At 37.5% G+C, this 15,444-nt stretch overlaps 1 protein-coding gene across 2 annotated transcripts in view; it reads right to left on the bottom strand.

Annotated features, from left to right (window-relative positions):
* Positions 1-1,486, bottom strand: part of LOC118596234 (cadherin-10) — a 191,228-nt gene extending 189,742 nt beyond the window's left edge. For both annotated transcript variants that reach the window (XM_036207007.1, XM_036207008.1), the window contains exon 1: positions 1,090-1,486. The gene's annotated coding sequence lies outside the window, so the exon portion shown is untranslated. The remainder of the gene's footprint in view (positions 1-1,089) is intronic.
* Between the last annotated feature and the right edge of the window lie 13,958 nt (positions 1,487-15,444).

Raw genomic sequence — 15,444 nt, 5'->3', positions numbered from 1 at the left:
GGACAGATTATTTTTAAAATAGATCTTTCAAGAGAAAAAAAAATGAGATGGGAAAAAAATAATGCATCTCCAAAGAGCTGAGAAGTAATACATGCACAGCTTTGGGTAATAGAAGCTTTTACTGGAATGAAGGACCACAATTGTAGGAAATAGATCTGCTTTTTGAGAGCAAGTGATGATAGGTCAGTTTTAAAATGATGTTTGTCTGTACCTATAGACTCTCCCCTTTTAATGGTAAAGAGGTAGTTGTTTTTCATTGTGGTCGCCTGAAAACACTTGCAGACTACTGCTTTGGCCCCCGCTTTCTATGCTATCATAGTTACTTGTTGAGGACATTCATTTAGACTTGCAACATGCTGCATTAATTTAACACCACATAAAATATGGATTTTATTGCAGCACAGACAATAAATGCTGCAACTGCTGACTGCGTGTGTTTAATCCCCCCTTTTATTGTACCCCCTCATATTTCTGACTCATATAAAATGTGAACATAGGAATTGGACCCATCCTGTTTCTGATGGATGTCAATCTACTGTCTTTATGTAGATGCTTTGGTGACCACTAACAGCTCCTAGGCATCATCTGTCCTCCGTCTGTCATTTTACTGAAGGTACAATGAACTATGACTAAGTGAGGAGTGAATCCGTTCATATGGAATGCAAAGTAATGCTATCTGATGTTGGAGTTCATGGCAAACAGTGCTACCTGCGAAACTGATATTTTAAACAGAGGTAAACAGGAATGAGCATGACTAATTACACCCCGTAAATATTTTCTGCAATTGCTCAGAATGAATGAATTCGAAAACTCCAGTATCCAGACCCACACTGTTGAACATAATATATTATTCATCAAGCTTCACATTACCTACATTCAAAGCAGTTGTTCCAGGAAACTCGAAAAAAGAGTTGCATGCTCATTTGCTTAGTAAAAGGTCATGATTTTGAAATAATTGCGCATATACCTTAAGAAAAAACATAAAAGCAAAAACATATCTCCCCCCCCCCCCCACACACACACCCCAAGCAGGGGAAGAAAAGGCGAGACCTTAAAGGAGTTAAAAGACAAGAGGTGAATTCTTCCTACCTGGTTTCATCAGCTTCTGGAAAACGGAAGTTGGTTCCAGCCAAAATAACCCTGAAGAGATTGTCACCCTGTCCCCTTTCTGTTTGTTTTCTGCTGTTATTTTCTATCGCTGATTCTACTTCGGTCTAACTCAAGCTTTCTCTCAGCTTCACTTTTAACTCTGGACGGCAGGGAACCGAAGAAAACGGGGCGAACTCTCTCTCTGATTGGCTTTCATTCAGTGATTCTGATTAAGGAAAGGGTGGGGGGAGAAAGAGGGAGGGGGTGGGAAAGCCCTTCCTCACACGGAGAGAAAGGTTCTGCTGATGGAGCTGCAGCACTCGCCATGGGAAGGTTAGAGACTGGAAGTGCCGGCTCCTGCCAGCACACAGCGATTTGCAAGTGAATGCGAGGGAGGGAGCATCCGAGCAGAGGGCTGCGCATGAAAGGCGTCCCCTCCCCCGCAGGGCAGAAAGACTCTCTGTTTCCAGCCTAAGGTAATCAGCCCCATCTCATCCGCCTGCGTCCCTAACATAATCCCAGAAACGCGGATTCTGCAATTGCTTCTTGCAATTTAAAAAAAAAAAAAAAAAAAAAAAAAAAAATTACTTCTTTGCTTTTCTCTGGCATGGATGTGCCTGCACCACCCGTACTCTAGATCGTCCAAGCACAAAGTATTAGCGGAGCGCCAAGCTAACGGCAATCAGATCAGGTATATTAACATCAGAGGATATTGGGGAGGCGGGTGTGTGGTTTTAAATTTTTATTTTCAGGGCAGGTGAACTTTCTTGATTCTCCAAACACCTTTATTCCTTGTTTCTTGTCCTAAGGAGAACACACCTTACTCCTCATTTGGGCATGCCTCTGAGCAGTTTTGTCTGTTTAATCATACGAGCTTTGCATCTTAATGTTTCATTAACAATTTACATATGCAATTAATGACATTAAAATATTTTGATTGTGGGAGTTGACATAATCTCTCTCTCTCTTTTTTTGCCTTGGTAAACTTTTTTGCTCATAAATATATTTATGTCCAAAACAGCATACAGTCTGATACTAACGCATCTGGATGATTCTATCTACATCCCAACCCTTTAACTGTCCATCTTCCTATTTATCTATCTCTACATTAGAATTTTGATCAAACAAAACCTAACCAAAGATGTCAGTATAGCTCCACAAAATAGTTAACACCTTTACTTTCCCCAGCTACATGTATCTAGATTCCTTTTAAAAATGTCACCTATAAATAAATTTTATATATGTAAACTGCAAAAATGTAAACTAGAGGAGAAGTTATAAAGATCATCTCAGGCAACTATGATTGAAAGGCAAAAAAGCATTAGTCAGCTGTTAAATATCTTTCCAGTCACTAAGCTAACAAGTAGCAACAATAGTCTAAAGGAATCACATTCCTCTTCCCAAGCGACTGCTATCTAAGATGTCACAAGATGCCAAGAACCCATGGAGTACAGGTTTGATATTGTATCCTCCAGGAGACCCTGTACACACACAAAACAACAACAACAAAAGAAGGTTCTGATGGTGAGGGCAGGAGATGCTCTTGAATTTCAAGGAAGTTCAGTGCATCACAGGATGTTATGTCACTGAAGTTTACCCTTCAGCTCACAGTAAAAAACACTAAATACTTTCACTCATTAAATGGTATGTGTAGTAGGAAAGAGCTAATTTTCCTTAAATGTTACAGGTGAGGGGTACTAAAATGGGAATAAATGTAATGACTATGGAATTCTGACAAGAGTACAATATTTGCCTACAACATTTTCCAAAGTCCCTTACCTTTGTCATCCATTAAAAATTAGTATTGCATATTTCCGAGGGACAGATGTATTTATGTCACTCCAGTTTCTTTGATTACTCCATATAATGCTACCATTGAAACATTAAATTGGCTTTCAAGAGAAATTTCAAAGTCACATGTTCTACAGGTCAATTATACAGTGTTCAATAGATTTTTATGTCTGGTGTCTATTCACCCAAGATGAAAGATCCTCTTACTGGTTTTGTGTATTTATTTTTCTTTAATATCAAAATAAATGGCTGTATGCTGCGAAGAACATTTAGACAACTTTTGAATATGTCTAATTAAGAACTTAATCAAAAGCTCCAATCTAAAAGTAAAATCTCACTTGAATATTTATAGTGCATGCTGCAGTGACATACGATCAAGTGGATTTCCTGACAAAGCCTTTGCCTCCTCTTCCATAAAGCTGTGAGTTGATAAGATTGCCTTGACTCATGTAAGCATCAGAAACTGTAGTTCTATCCTGTCAACATTTTGAAGGAGCTGAACTCATTTATGTGAAAGATGACTCCACACTTACCTTAGGAAGGAGGAATAAAGGCAGAGAAAAAGGTGACAGGTCCTTGGAAAATGAGACCCAGGTGTTCATGTCTATAACATCATTGGCTGGAAAGGAGGCACTGAGTCACAGGTTGTTACTGGAGAGGCTTGGAGAAATAGTCATTACTCTGAAAAAAAAAAACAAAACAAAAAACTGTATTCAACCACTGAGCTCACTGATATTGCCAGAGATGTTCATGACAGACTTGAATTGGATACAACAGTTACAGTACTTGCTACACCCTGTGTCTCAGGATAGTGTACGTAATTTTTAGAACACAAATAATTGTATTATATTTCAAATTTAGAATTCAGAATGTCCTTCCAATGATACTATTTTATGGCATGATATAATATTTAGTAAATGACAACTAAAATATTAATGAATTTGTAAGTTCAAGTAAGAAATGGAGCAGGAAGGGAGAGATGGAGAGAGAAAGGAAGGAAGGCAGCATATGTATAAGAACTCAGCACATGCCGAGTGGTGGTGGCACACCTTTAATCCCACCACTGGGGAGGCAGAGCCAGGCATATCTCTGTGAGTTCCAGACCAGCCTGGTCTATAGAACAAGATCCAAGACAGGCACCAAAACTACACAGAGAAACTTTGTCTCACAAAACAAAAACAAAAACAAACAAACAAACAAAAAGAATTCACCACATTTTATAATAATAGCTACCAGTAAAAGTCCTAAGTCTTTTATTCTTTGTATCTGAAATCATAGTCCAAACTGCTGAGCACTTTAGTAATCAAAATTAAAGAATAATGTATCTGCTGGCTAAAAAGTACATCCTTTGACAATAGGATTTATTTTATTAAATGACACTGTTCTCCAGTTCTTTATTTTATGCTACCTATGATGTCACCTAGAATGCTGTAAGCTGCTCGGTTCATTTTGAGTTTTCGTAGTGAATGATAATGCAATCAGTTCCAGATATGTGAAATAAATGACTGTAGCCAGCTCTCTTAGGAGGAAAGGAATGAGCAACACTAAATGGACTCAGTAAGTTGGGAGTAGAGAGACAAGAAAGGTGTTGCACGGGTGAAGGAAGGGTGGTAATATAAACAGTACTCTTGCATCAAATTCTAAAAAAGTAAATTAATGTGAAATACCCATGTTTTAAAATGTGAAATTATTTTGTAGAAAATATCGTATTTAATTAGAAACATGAGATTATTAATTTATTTCCCCCAGGTTCCTGTACCAGTAGCATGGTGGTAACCTGCCATGTTCTGTGTGGATCAGATAGAAGGGGACTCCTTGACTTCCTAACTTTCTTACAGCAGACCTGAATTCCATACACAACTTTGTTGCCAATTTTTCTCTTTCCCACCAGCTTCCAAATCACAACATGGAGACTTATTTTTAATTATGAAACCTTGGCCGATAGCTTAGGCTTGTTTCTAACTGGTTCTTACAACTTAAATTAACCTGTATCTTTTAGTCTATGTTCTTTCACATGTCATTCTGCTTGATCTGCTTCCTTGCCGTCTCTTCCTTTCTTCTCCCCAGCATTATCTGTGCCTGGAAATCCCATCTAGTTATGGGCCATTCAGATTTTTATTAAACCAATTGGAGTGACATCACTTCACAATGTAATCAAATATCTTGCAACACAGGTTGGTATTTTTGTTACTGTTTTTAAGGTGAAAAAGTGTTGGTTGCATATAAAGAGATTTGCAATTAAGTGAATACCATCTTCACAGAAAAATGTGAGGAAAAAATAGCTTGAATAACTTTCCTGATTGTTGAAAACTGAATTCTCAGTCACACAAATTGCTGGCTCACAAAACCATCAAAGGTTTGTGGTCTGTCTAAAATCATCAAAGAGTGATAAACTTTCCACTTTCTAGTTGTGATTCAAGTTTCACTGAGGAAATAATTCAAGAGAATTTTTTTAGATGAAAAAGAGCAGAAAATAACACGTTATAATTTTAATTTGTTTCCATTTTAATTTACAAAAAATAAACATAATCTTTATTGTTGTGTTTTACCTTGTTATAGTTTTAATGTAGAGACTGTCTGATTGTTGAAAACTACAGTTTAATTAATACTGTCATTCTGGAAATCAACTCTAAGAATTCTTAGAAGTTCTTTAAAAATGCATTTTCAAATGAATTGAATATTTAATATACAGCATTAGACAAACCATAGCTATTATTCTCATTTCTTTTCCCCTAAAATATCATTTCTTTCATCCCTCCCCATTTCCTTTCACTTGTTGCTTATCAATAACTGTCAGTTATGAGATGTTCTTTCCTAAGTCTAAGCTAACAATTTAGCTTGGCAGCTCATGAATTTTTTCTGAAGCCTTGAGGCTTCCAAGTCATAGGTATAGAGTACATAACACAAGACCATAATATTTATGTTGGTTTTCTTTGTTCTCCTGCACCCCAGGAGGTAAGACCTGAAATCAGTTAAGCAGATATTACATAGACTTCAAGTTTGCCCTTAGCTAAAGACCACAGCTTAGGATGACTACTATTTCATTCAGATTGTCTGTATGGAAAATAGCCAAAATTTTGGTTCAGATGGAGATATTTTATAATCTTTTTTATAATCTCTTTCTCTACTCTGGTGGGAATTATATCAAGACTGATCCTCTACAAATGTCCCTTAAGCAGTAGCCAGAAAGAAAATGATACCACTTTGAGACATATCCAGAATATTGTTTTTTAAATTTATTATTGAGAGATTCAATGGCTAGTATGTTAAATAAATTCCAAATATAACAGTGCTTACTTATTTGATGATTTGTACCATCTACCTTAGTCATCTACAAGTGAAGATGATTTTTTAAGGAAATAAACTGTGAATTTTATTATTCAGTGGAAAATGACCTCAGTCTGCAGCCCCCTATTTTAGAAAACACCTCACCCTCATTAAGTACACTTCCCTCTCTTTTGATGACTATACTTTATATCTAATTTACCTAGACCATAGACATTGTGTATGTGCCTTTCACTTGCTGAATGTTGACTACCATGTTAGCTAAACATTACAAAACACACCACAATGCGTAACTAATTTCTATTAGCATAATGCATTCTGCCATCCCTTTGCCCTTCCAGATACACAGTTTCTTTGATTTAAACGGCTGAATGATGTTCTTTTTCTCATTTTATTTAGCTTTTCATCCATTAATGAAAACATAAATTGCCATCAACTCTTGGCTACCCTAAACAATGCTGAATTGACTGTGGGAGTACACATCTCTCTCCAACACATTGATTTCAACCCTTTAGTGTGCATATGCAGTAATAGGATTGATAGATTCCATAGTAATTATTGTGTTAGGTTTTGAGTAATATCAGTATTACTGACATGACTACACATATCATCTATGATTTCATTTATATGGAAATCCAAACAGTCAACTTCAAGAAACAGAGTAGAACAACATGAGAGCCTAGACAAGCATGGGTGACAAGGGCAGTTAATAGACAGGGAAAGGGATGATATTGATCAAAAGTTACAAGTGTTAAGAGAAATCAGCTTTAAGTATCTACAGTATAAAATAGACCACAGCTCCTAATGATGTGTCTATAGTTTATAGTTTCATCCCAAAAAGTAAATGATAAGTAGATGTTTTTTAGATCTATTAGTATGCTTAAATCTTTCAAAAATTGTACACTTAGAGCAAAGTAGAGCACATACTGAGTAAATGTTAAAGAAAAGGCTTATGTGTCAATTAAATGAAAGCCGTTGTTTTCAATTGATACTTGTGTGATAGACTTTCCTGTGGAGTCATGAACAAATATCTATGACTCCAAATAGGGAACAGATGACAGGCCAAAGTACAGATACTGATAAAGTTTAACTTGGTGAACCAATGAGTTTTATTGGAGTTGCTTACTGGAATAGGGATAAGGGGTTACTAACAGTAGAGATGACTTGAAGACAGATTCATCACCAAAGCCCACCCCAACATATGTGACAGCTCAACAAAGCTGGAAACCTAAAGCACACTGCACAGCCTGCAGGTAGCCCTTCTCGGTGGCTTAATCAGCTTCATTCTCTTTTATGCCCAACAGCAAGTCTGTTTCTTCTATATACTTCAGATGGTCTTTGCTCATTTCTGATGCCTAGATTTGTCTGAGTCTTTTATGCAGCTTGCCTTTTCTGAGAATGATTCTCAGCGATTTTTACTATTTATATACAATTGGGGAAGGAGGGACCTGGTGAATCTGTTCATTTTCAGGGACTTCCTGGAGCTAGTTTGAGTGGTTTTCTTTCTGACTTCATTAACTTCCCTGCAGCAGTTCACTTCCTCTTAAAACAGACTGTTGTTTCACTCTTCTGTAGATATCTAGTCTCAAGAAGTTTCCCTCCAATAGGAGAGGTTTTAATCTGGGAGAAAACTGCTTCCCAACAATACTACAATCACACCAACCCCTGCAGTAAGGCATAACTAGAGAAACTGCAGGTTACATGGAGCAACAGGAGGCCAAAGGTGAAAATACTTGACAAGGGCAGGTTTTCAGAATGCTGTGCTCACTCGGCCCATCACGGCAAATGGTTCATGCAACAGAAACACTGGTGCACAACCGTGACCTTATTTCCTTAATTTATTTCAATTTCTCAGAAACAAGACAAATTGGTTTACTTCTTTCCATCATTTTATGTCAGCAAAGTACTCTCAAGCATCATAAGGTATTATTTCCTAGATAATGTTCTTTGCTTCTTACAAATGAAATGATGAGAATGAGGTAGAACATTTTCCCAGAAGTCTGTCCTCTAATCTCTGAGATCTCTATACCTAAGCCACAAACAGCATCACCCACTATCTGCAACAGCTTTACCTCAGGCAGAAATGGGTTTGTGTGCTAGTCAGAGTTCTCTAGAAGAACAGAACCTATTGAATGAGTGTGTGTGTGTGTGTGTTTGTGTGTGTGTGTGTGTGTGTGTGTGTGTTTATATAGGGGCTATTTAATAGACTGTACATAGTTGAGAGGCTGAGAAGCCAGTAGTTATTCACTCTATAAAGCAGTGTGCCTTAGTAATGCCAATCTAGGACTGAAGGCTTGGAGGATACCTGGAGAGGCATTGATTTTCATTCTACACTGGAAGGTCAAAGAAACTGGGTTGCAATTTCACTGAAAGATGGCAACAGCAACAAGTGACAGGATTGGTATCACCAGCAAGGTGTGAAAGTAGTTAGGCAAATCACAATGCTTTTCCCTCAGGTTGTGTCTGGTCACTGTCAGAAGGTTCTGTCATCTTTGGGGGAGAATATTCCCCCTTTGTTCGAACCAGTAAATACTCCAACTGACCAGTCAAGACACATGTCTTAATTGGCTCCAGGTCCAATCAAATTAACAACAATGATTAGTCATTGTGACCATCAATGCTCTCTAGTCCCAGTTTATGAATATACAACATTCTTAATGTGTATATTGAGAACTCGGCTATACCAAACAATGGTCACTCCGTGGCTAGGAAAACACTGAAGAGGGCCAGACATTTTACCTCTAACCGATTTTAAAATATAGACAATAACTCTCCAAATGTGTTTCAGAGGCCAATAACATTAGCTTACACATGAAAGTGATCAGGACTTCTCTCAAGCCTACTGATTCAGAAACTGTGGGAGGGTCACTGCTCTGTTTTAAAGCACATTAAGGTAGTTCTGAGAGATTACATTTGAAAGCCATACCCCCTAACCCCCCCCCCCCCCCCCACACACACAAATTGCTTTAATGCAATCTAGAAAAGAAAAACTGAATTAAAGCTCAGGGTTTATAAACAAGAGATGTGTTTATGCGTCACTTATTATTTTAACACCTATGCATAATATTCAGAATAATTTCAAAACACCATGCTATTTATAAGATTGTGGGGGAGAGCTGTAATCACAGCACTGGCTAAATAAGGGTTTAACCATCTAATGAGGGAAACAGAAATTAAGGCAAGTGATACCCAAAGTAAATGAAGGGGAAGAGAGGAAGGAATTTTGCCAAGTGTGTGATGAATGTAGGAGTTGCTCTTGAGGTTTCAAAATATAGTATTACAATTCTGATGAATGTCACTGTTGGTTTGCATTTCAGCATCTGTGAGCAGGAGGGGCAACTGCAATGAAAATGCCACAGTGGGTACATTCCATCCTCATAGAAAGTTGGTGTTACAATGTCCTTCCAGAGTTGCCAAGAGAACTGACCTGGGGGTGGGACTCTTAACCCCTTTCCCATAGACTGCATTGACTAGGGAAGTCTGTTCTGCATGCAAATGTCTTTCCTCTGGTTCCTCTTGTGATAATACTTTCCTTGTCTAAATATTGGTGTGTGACCTAATGGAAGAGAAGAGGAAGGAATGAAACCCATGAGAGAGAACAGGGAAAGAGGAAGGATTTTTATAAAAATCAGATCCAGAAACAAATAAACAATAACAAAACCTAACCAACAAACCAGCCAAAACAAAACAAACAAAAACAAAACAAAACAAAAAAAACAAAAACAAAAACAAAAAACAAAAACCAACAATAACAAAGCAAGACAGACAAATATAAAACATGTAAGCCTTTTGCTGACTGAAAGAGCTGGCTATATCTGTGTCTATCTCATGTGGATTCACCAAACAGACTTGTGGTTTAATGGATGTCTGTCATGTCTGAAATTTCTTAATGCTTCTGAACCAGGCACTTGACATTTTCTTTTTGTTTTGCAACCCATGGTTTTGATGCCCATCACTTTATTGACTGCTTCCCAGGGCTGCTTCAGTAAAGAAGGTACCCATGGATTGAAAGGGTCCCTTCACAGGTGAAAGTTTGAATGGTAATCAATGTTGACATTTAACAGACAAACACATTGATAAACCTGTTAGTCATCAGTAAACAAACAGGACAATAAAGTGTACTTGACTCGTATTACGTGAGACCTGAACCTCAGCAGCACATTTTAGTGTCAAGAGGCTGCATAAGGCCGATGTGAAATGTGTAGGTAAAATTTCATTTTTCAGTATATTGGTTTTCCTTTCTCTCACTACACATTGAACAGTTACAATGTGACAAAGGGACTACCTAGCATTGAATAAAGTAGTGATAAACCATAGATCAGCTTATTCCCAATTTCGTGTAACTCAGGCTCTAGTGAGGTACAGCACATTCTATTATGTAAATTATGATAATGTAACCTACTGTGAACAACGATGAAGGGAAAGGATGTGGAGAGCAGGAGAGGTTTTCCCTGGAAGAAGTGAACCATGTGGAGAAATCAGAATCGAATTGGAATGACATTTGTGCAGTGGGATGTTGTTCTCTATGCTATGAATGTGTGTTGCTCTGATTGGTTGATAAATAAAATGCTGATTAGCCACTATCCAGGTAGGAAGTATAGGTGGGATAAGCAGACAAGGAGAATTCTGGGAAGAGGAAGGCTGAGTCAGGAGCCACCAGCCAAGACACAGAGGAAGCAAGATGTCAAGGCAGAACTGAGAAACGCTACAAAGCAACATGGCTAAACATAGATAAGAATTATGTCTTAATTTAAATGTGAGAGCTAGTTAGTAATACGCCTGAGCTAATGGCAAAACAGTTATAATTAATATTAAGCCTCTGTGTGATTATTTTATAAGCGGCTGCAGGACTGTGGTTGAGAGATTTGTCTCTACCATGAGACAGACAGGACACTGGAAAACTTTCAGCAACACATTTACTTCAGGGATTTATTTAAAAAAAATATTTGCTGCCTGGCAACACCTACTTACCTCCTAATGCATAACTGGCTAAGACAGTACATCACAGAAGTCATCCTAAACACTGCTAGGCAGAAAAGCAGCTAATCAGACATACTTGACCTATATATACTCTTTTTATTGCCTTAAGAATATCTTATTCATATTGTATGTCACTGGAATAAAGGAAAAACAGACTCCACTATTACAAGGAGCTAAATGTTTCAGCCTTGCTGTTCTTACAAAAGTATATCATGGATGCCAGATTCTCCATTACTATTCAGCACCAGCAAAAGGAATAAAAACAAAAGATAAACAACCATTTAACCATTCATTACTTCCTTGATTTCAGATCATATTTTTGGAGACCCATAAACAAAATATTGTTGAATAAATTCACTTATATCAATACTACATAAATGCATTTTACTTAGTATTAAAGTAGAGATTTATTTTTAACCATTTTACTGAAGAACTGAAAAAATTAAACAAATACTTTAATGGAGAAAATTAACATCATCTGAATTAACATACTATTAACACCACAAATAATTGATCTCCAATTTAGGAAAGCCCTATTTTTAGATTTAAATTTGTATTTTATAAATTTCTTCAGTGACCTCTCTAGCACTTTGCTTCTTCCTGTTTGCATGTGGCCTTCATTTATCATGGTCTGTTATTCCTTGTTCTCTCTTTCTGTTCTTAATCCAGCCGGGATCACCTGCTCCCCTAAGCTCTCTTTCCCTCAAATCTTGCCCTTCACTACTCCCACTGTCATTCAGGTTGTTCATGTAGGTACCATCCATTTCTCTGTCATTGGGCAATTCCTGTGTCTTTCCTAGGGTCCCGTTTTCTAGGTAGCCTCCCTGGAGTTCTGTAGCAGTCTAGTCATCTTTGTTTTACATCTAGTATCCTCCTACAAGTGAGTACATTCCATGTTTGTCCTTCGGAGTCTGGGTTACCTCACTCACGATGATTTTTTCTAGATCCATCCATTTGCCTGCAAACCTCATGATGTCATTGTTTTTCTCTGCTGAGTAGTACTCCATTGTATAAATGTACCATATTTTCTTTATCCATTGTTCAGTTGAAGGGCGTCTAGGTTGTTTCCAGGTTCTGGCTATTACAAACAATGCTGATATGAACATAGCTGAGCAAATGCCCTTGTGGTATGATTGAGCATTCCTTGGGTATATGCCCAAGAGTGCTACAGCTGGGTCTTGGGGGAGATGGATTCCCAATTTTCTAAGGAAACGCTATATTGATTTCCAAAGTGTCTGTTCAAGCTTGCATTCCCACCAGCAGTGGAGGAGAATTCCACAACAATACATCCACTGTAGACTACTGGCAATGGTCAAGAGAAAGCCTGATCTGACCTAGTCTGGTGATCAGATGGCCAAACACCCTAACTGTTGTGCTGGAACCCTCATCCAATAACTGATGGAAATGGATACAGAGATCCTAGCCAGGCCCCAGGTGGAGCTCCAGGAGTCTAATTGTCGAGAAAGAGGAGGGACTGTAAGAGTGTGAATTGTTGAGACCAAGATTGGAAAAGCACAGTGACAAATAGCCAAATGAATGGAAAAACATGAATTATGAACCAAAAGCTGTGGAGACCCCAGCTGGATCAGGCCCTCTGGATAAGTGAGACAGTTGAATAGCTTGAACTGTTTGGGAGGCACCCAGGCTGTGGGACCCGGACCTATCCTTAGTGCATGAGCTGGCTGTTTGGAACCTTGGGCTTACACAGGGACATTTTGCTCAGCCTGGAAGGAGGGGACTGGACCTGCATGTACTGAATCCACCAGGTTGAATTGAATCTCCAGGGGAGTCCTGGCCCTGGAGGAGATGGGAATAGAGGGGAGGGGATGGGGGAAGGTGGAGATGGGGGTGTAAGTGGGGAGGACAGGGGTCCCCATGGATGATGTGTAAAATTAAAACACAAATATAATAAATAACAAAAGGAGAGGAAAAAAGAAAAGAAAAGGAAAAATATATATGTTGGAAAAAATTATCAATAAAGAAATAAATAGATAGATAAATAAATAAATAAATAAATAAATAAATAAATTTTCTTCAGTGAATTGGTAGAAGAACTATTTGCTATATTCCATATCTCCAGTTAAATATAGATGCTTAATATTTACCATTTTTCATCCTGGCTTAATTAAAGTGTTATGGATTACAAGACTTTGGAAAAATAAAGAGAAAAGAAATGCACAATTAAAGGTAAAATGTGAGTGATTTGTGGAAATCAGTATCAGTTTTATTACTGCCTAATTAAAATTAATAAATTAAAATTAAATCAAAATAAGTCAAACTACAAGGAGTGATTGTTTCTCAGAACACTGTGACTTTGTAGATCCTCCTTACATGGTAGGATATTGTTCACTCTGCTTGTTCATCACTGTCACTTTTGTAATTTGTCATCATCCCCAGAAAGCAAATTCTTTTCATCCTCCAGAGCAAAAAGAACATTACCAGGCTGGAGCGGTCAGTTGGCAGTAAGAACTCTTGCTGCTCTTATGGAGGACTCAGTTTGATTTCCCAGTATCTATGGGAGGCAACTTGTAACTACCTGCAACTTGGGCTCCAGAGGATTCGTCACTCTCTTCTGGCCTCTCTCCAAACCTGCACTCATTTCACATGCATGGATCTGCACATGGATACACAGGCTTACACACACACACACACACACACACACACACACACACACACATTACTGATACACTAATTCTCAATTAAGTAAATATAATATAACCAGTGCTTAAGAAAAAATAAGAGAATGAGCAGGGGCAAACAGAATTCCAGACAGACAGAATAATTTAACATTTCAAATGACACACTGTTAGCATTAAGTTAGGTGTATAGATGTGATATTCAGGTAACTTTATACACTAAAGTCTACACAAACAGTGCTATTCTGACTTCCTCTCTCAGTCTGCATTCAGAGCTGTGTTTTCTTATTCTCCTCTCTTCGTCATTATCTAGCATCTCTTTGTCATTTCTGAGAAAAGTCATTCTCACTTTATTAGTTCATTTAAATATTTTTATTAATAATTATTTATATCTTTCTCTGGGTTTGAGAGGAGAGGGTGAACGAAGAGATAATTTGGATTTTGCAGGAGGAACAGGGAGTCTTGAAGACAGTAGAAAAGACTTCAACTTGAATAGAGCTCCCCGATATCAAGCCTTCAAATTTCTTCTCATTAGTAGAAGTTTCGGATGCCGATTTGGTACAGCCTATCAAAACTCCAATGATGACCGCCTCCTTTCAGAAGAGATTGTGACTGTACTAAAATATGATTTTATGACTCACCTTCACACCATTTGGCCATAAGTCCAACACACTTCTTTTTTTTTTTTTTTTTTTTCTTTTTGGAGCTGAGGATTGAACCCCAGGCCTTGTGCTTGCTAGGCAAGTGCTCTACCACTGAGCTAAATCCCAAACCCCCAATGCACCTTCTTAAGAGCCAGTTCTTCCTTCTACCAGTGTGCTAGTCTATCATTCAAAAATGTTTCCTTTTTTCTTATTTTTGTTAAAATAAAAATACTAATAAGTAGAAGTCACTGTGCACAAAATCCAGTATGTAATTATGTTCATATTAGACAATTTAAATATTGTTTTAGAAGTAGCAAATCAAATATTTAAATCATGATTAATTGGTGGATTTATGAAACTGAGCACAGTATGTAGCCATAACTAAATAGTTCTTTCATATTAGAAAGGGATACTAATCACATATGTCATATACAGCAACTTGAAGAAAATTATTTCCATGGTGATTGATACCCTTTATCCTTTATGCTCATCCTGATGCTTCAGATCTGTGGTTCAGGCAGTTCAGCAGGAGCCCATTTGTTTGTCTTTAGAAAGAGTGAAATATTCTATACCAAATCCCTCTAAAATACAATCACATTGATACAAAAGTCAAATTATAACAACTATGATAGATTTAGATTATACAGGGGGATGCATTCCAATAACGATAATTGTGTGCTACTTGACAGTAATTTGGGTTGTTATTAGTATGAAAGGCAAGAAGTACAGTTTCTTCCCTTTTTTCAATCTCTCCTCTCTATCAGAATTTGGGGTAAATAAGTCAGTTTAATCTTCACATGATATTGTGGTGGTATTGCTATTTAAAAAATAAATATCTAGTTACAAATTTTCATTCAAGATTTGCACTTTTTTAAGATTTCTGTGGTAGATGTAGAAGACTTGGTAGTTTTCCCACAATCTTCTATGAGGATAACTATAGGGTATACATCATCATACTGTACTCATATGTTCAGGTGAAATAAAAAAATATATAGACTGCAAAACAGGTAAGTATGCTT

Source organism: Onychomys torridus, chromosome 15 (assembly GCF_903995425.1).
Source record: "Onychomys torridus chromosome 15, mOncTor1.1, whole genome shotgun sequence".
NCBI classification, from domain to species: Eukaryota; Metazoa; Chordata; class Mammalia; order Rodentia; family Cricetidae; genus Onychomys; species Onychomys torridus.
The sequence above is the reverse complement of the archived record's forward strand: the minus strand, read 5'-3'. Positions and strand labels throughout refer to the sequence as shown.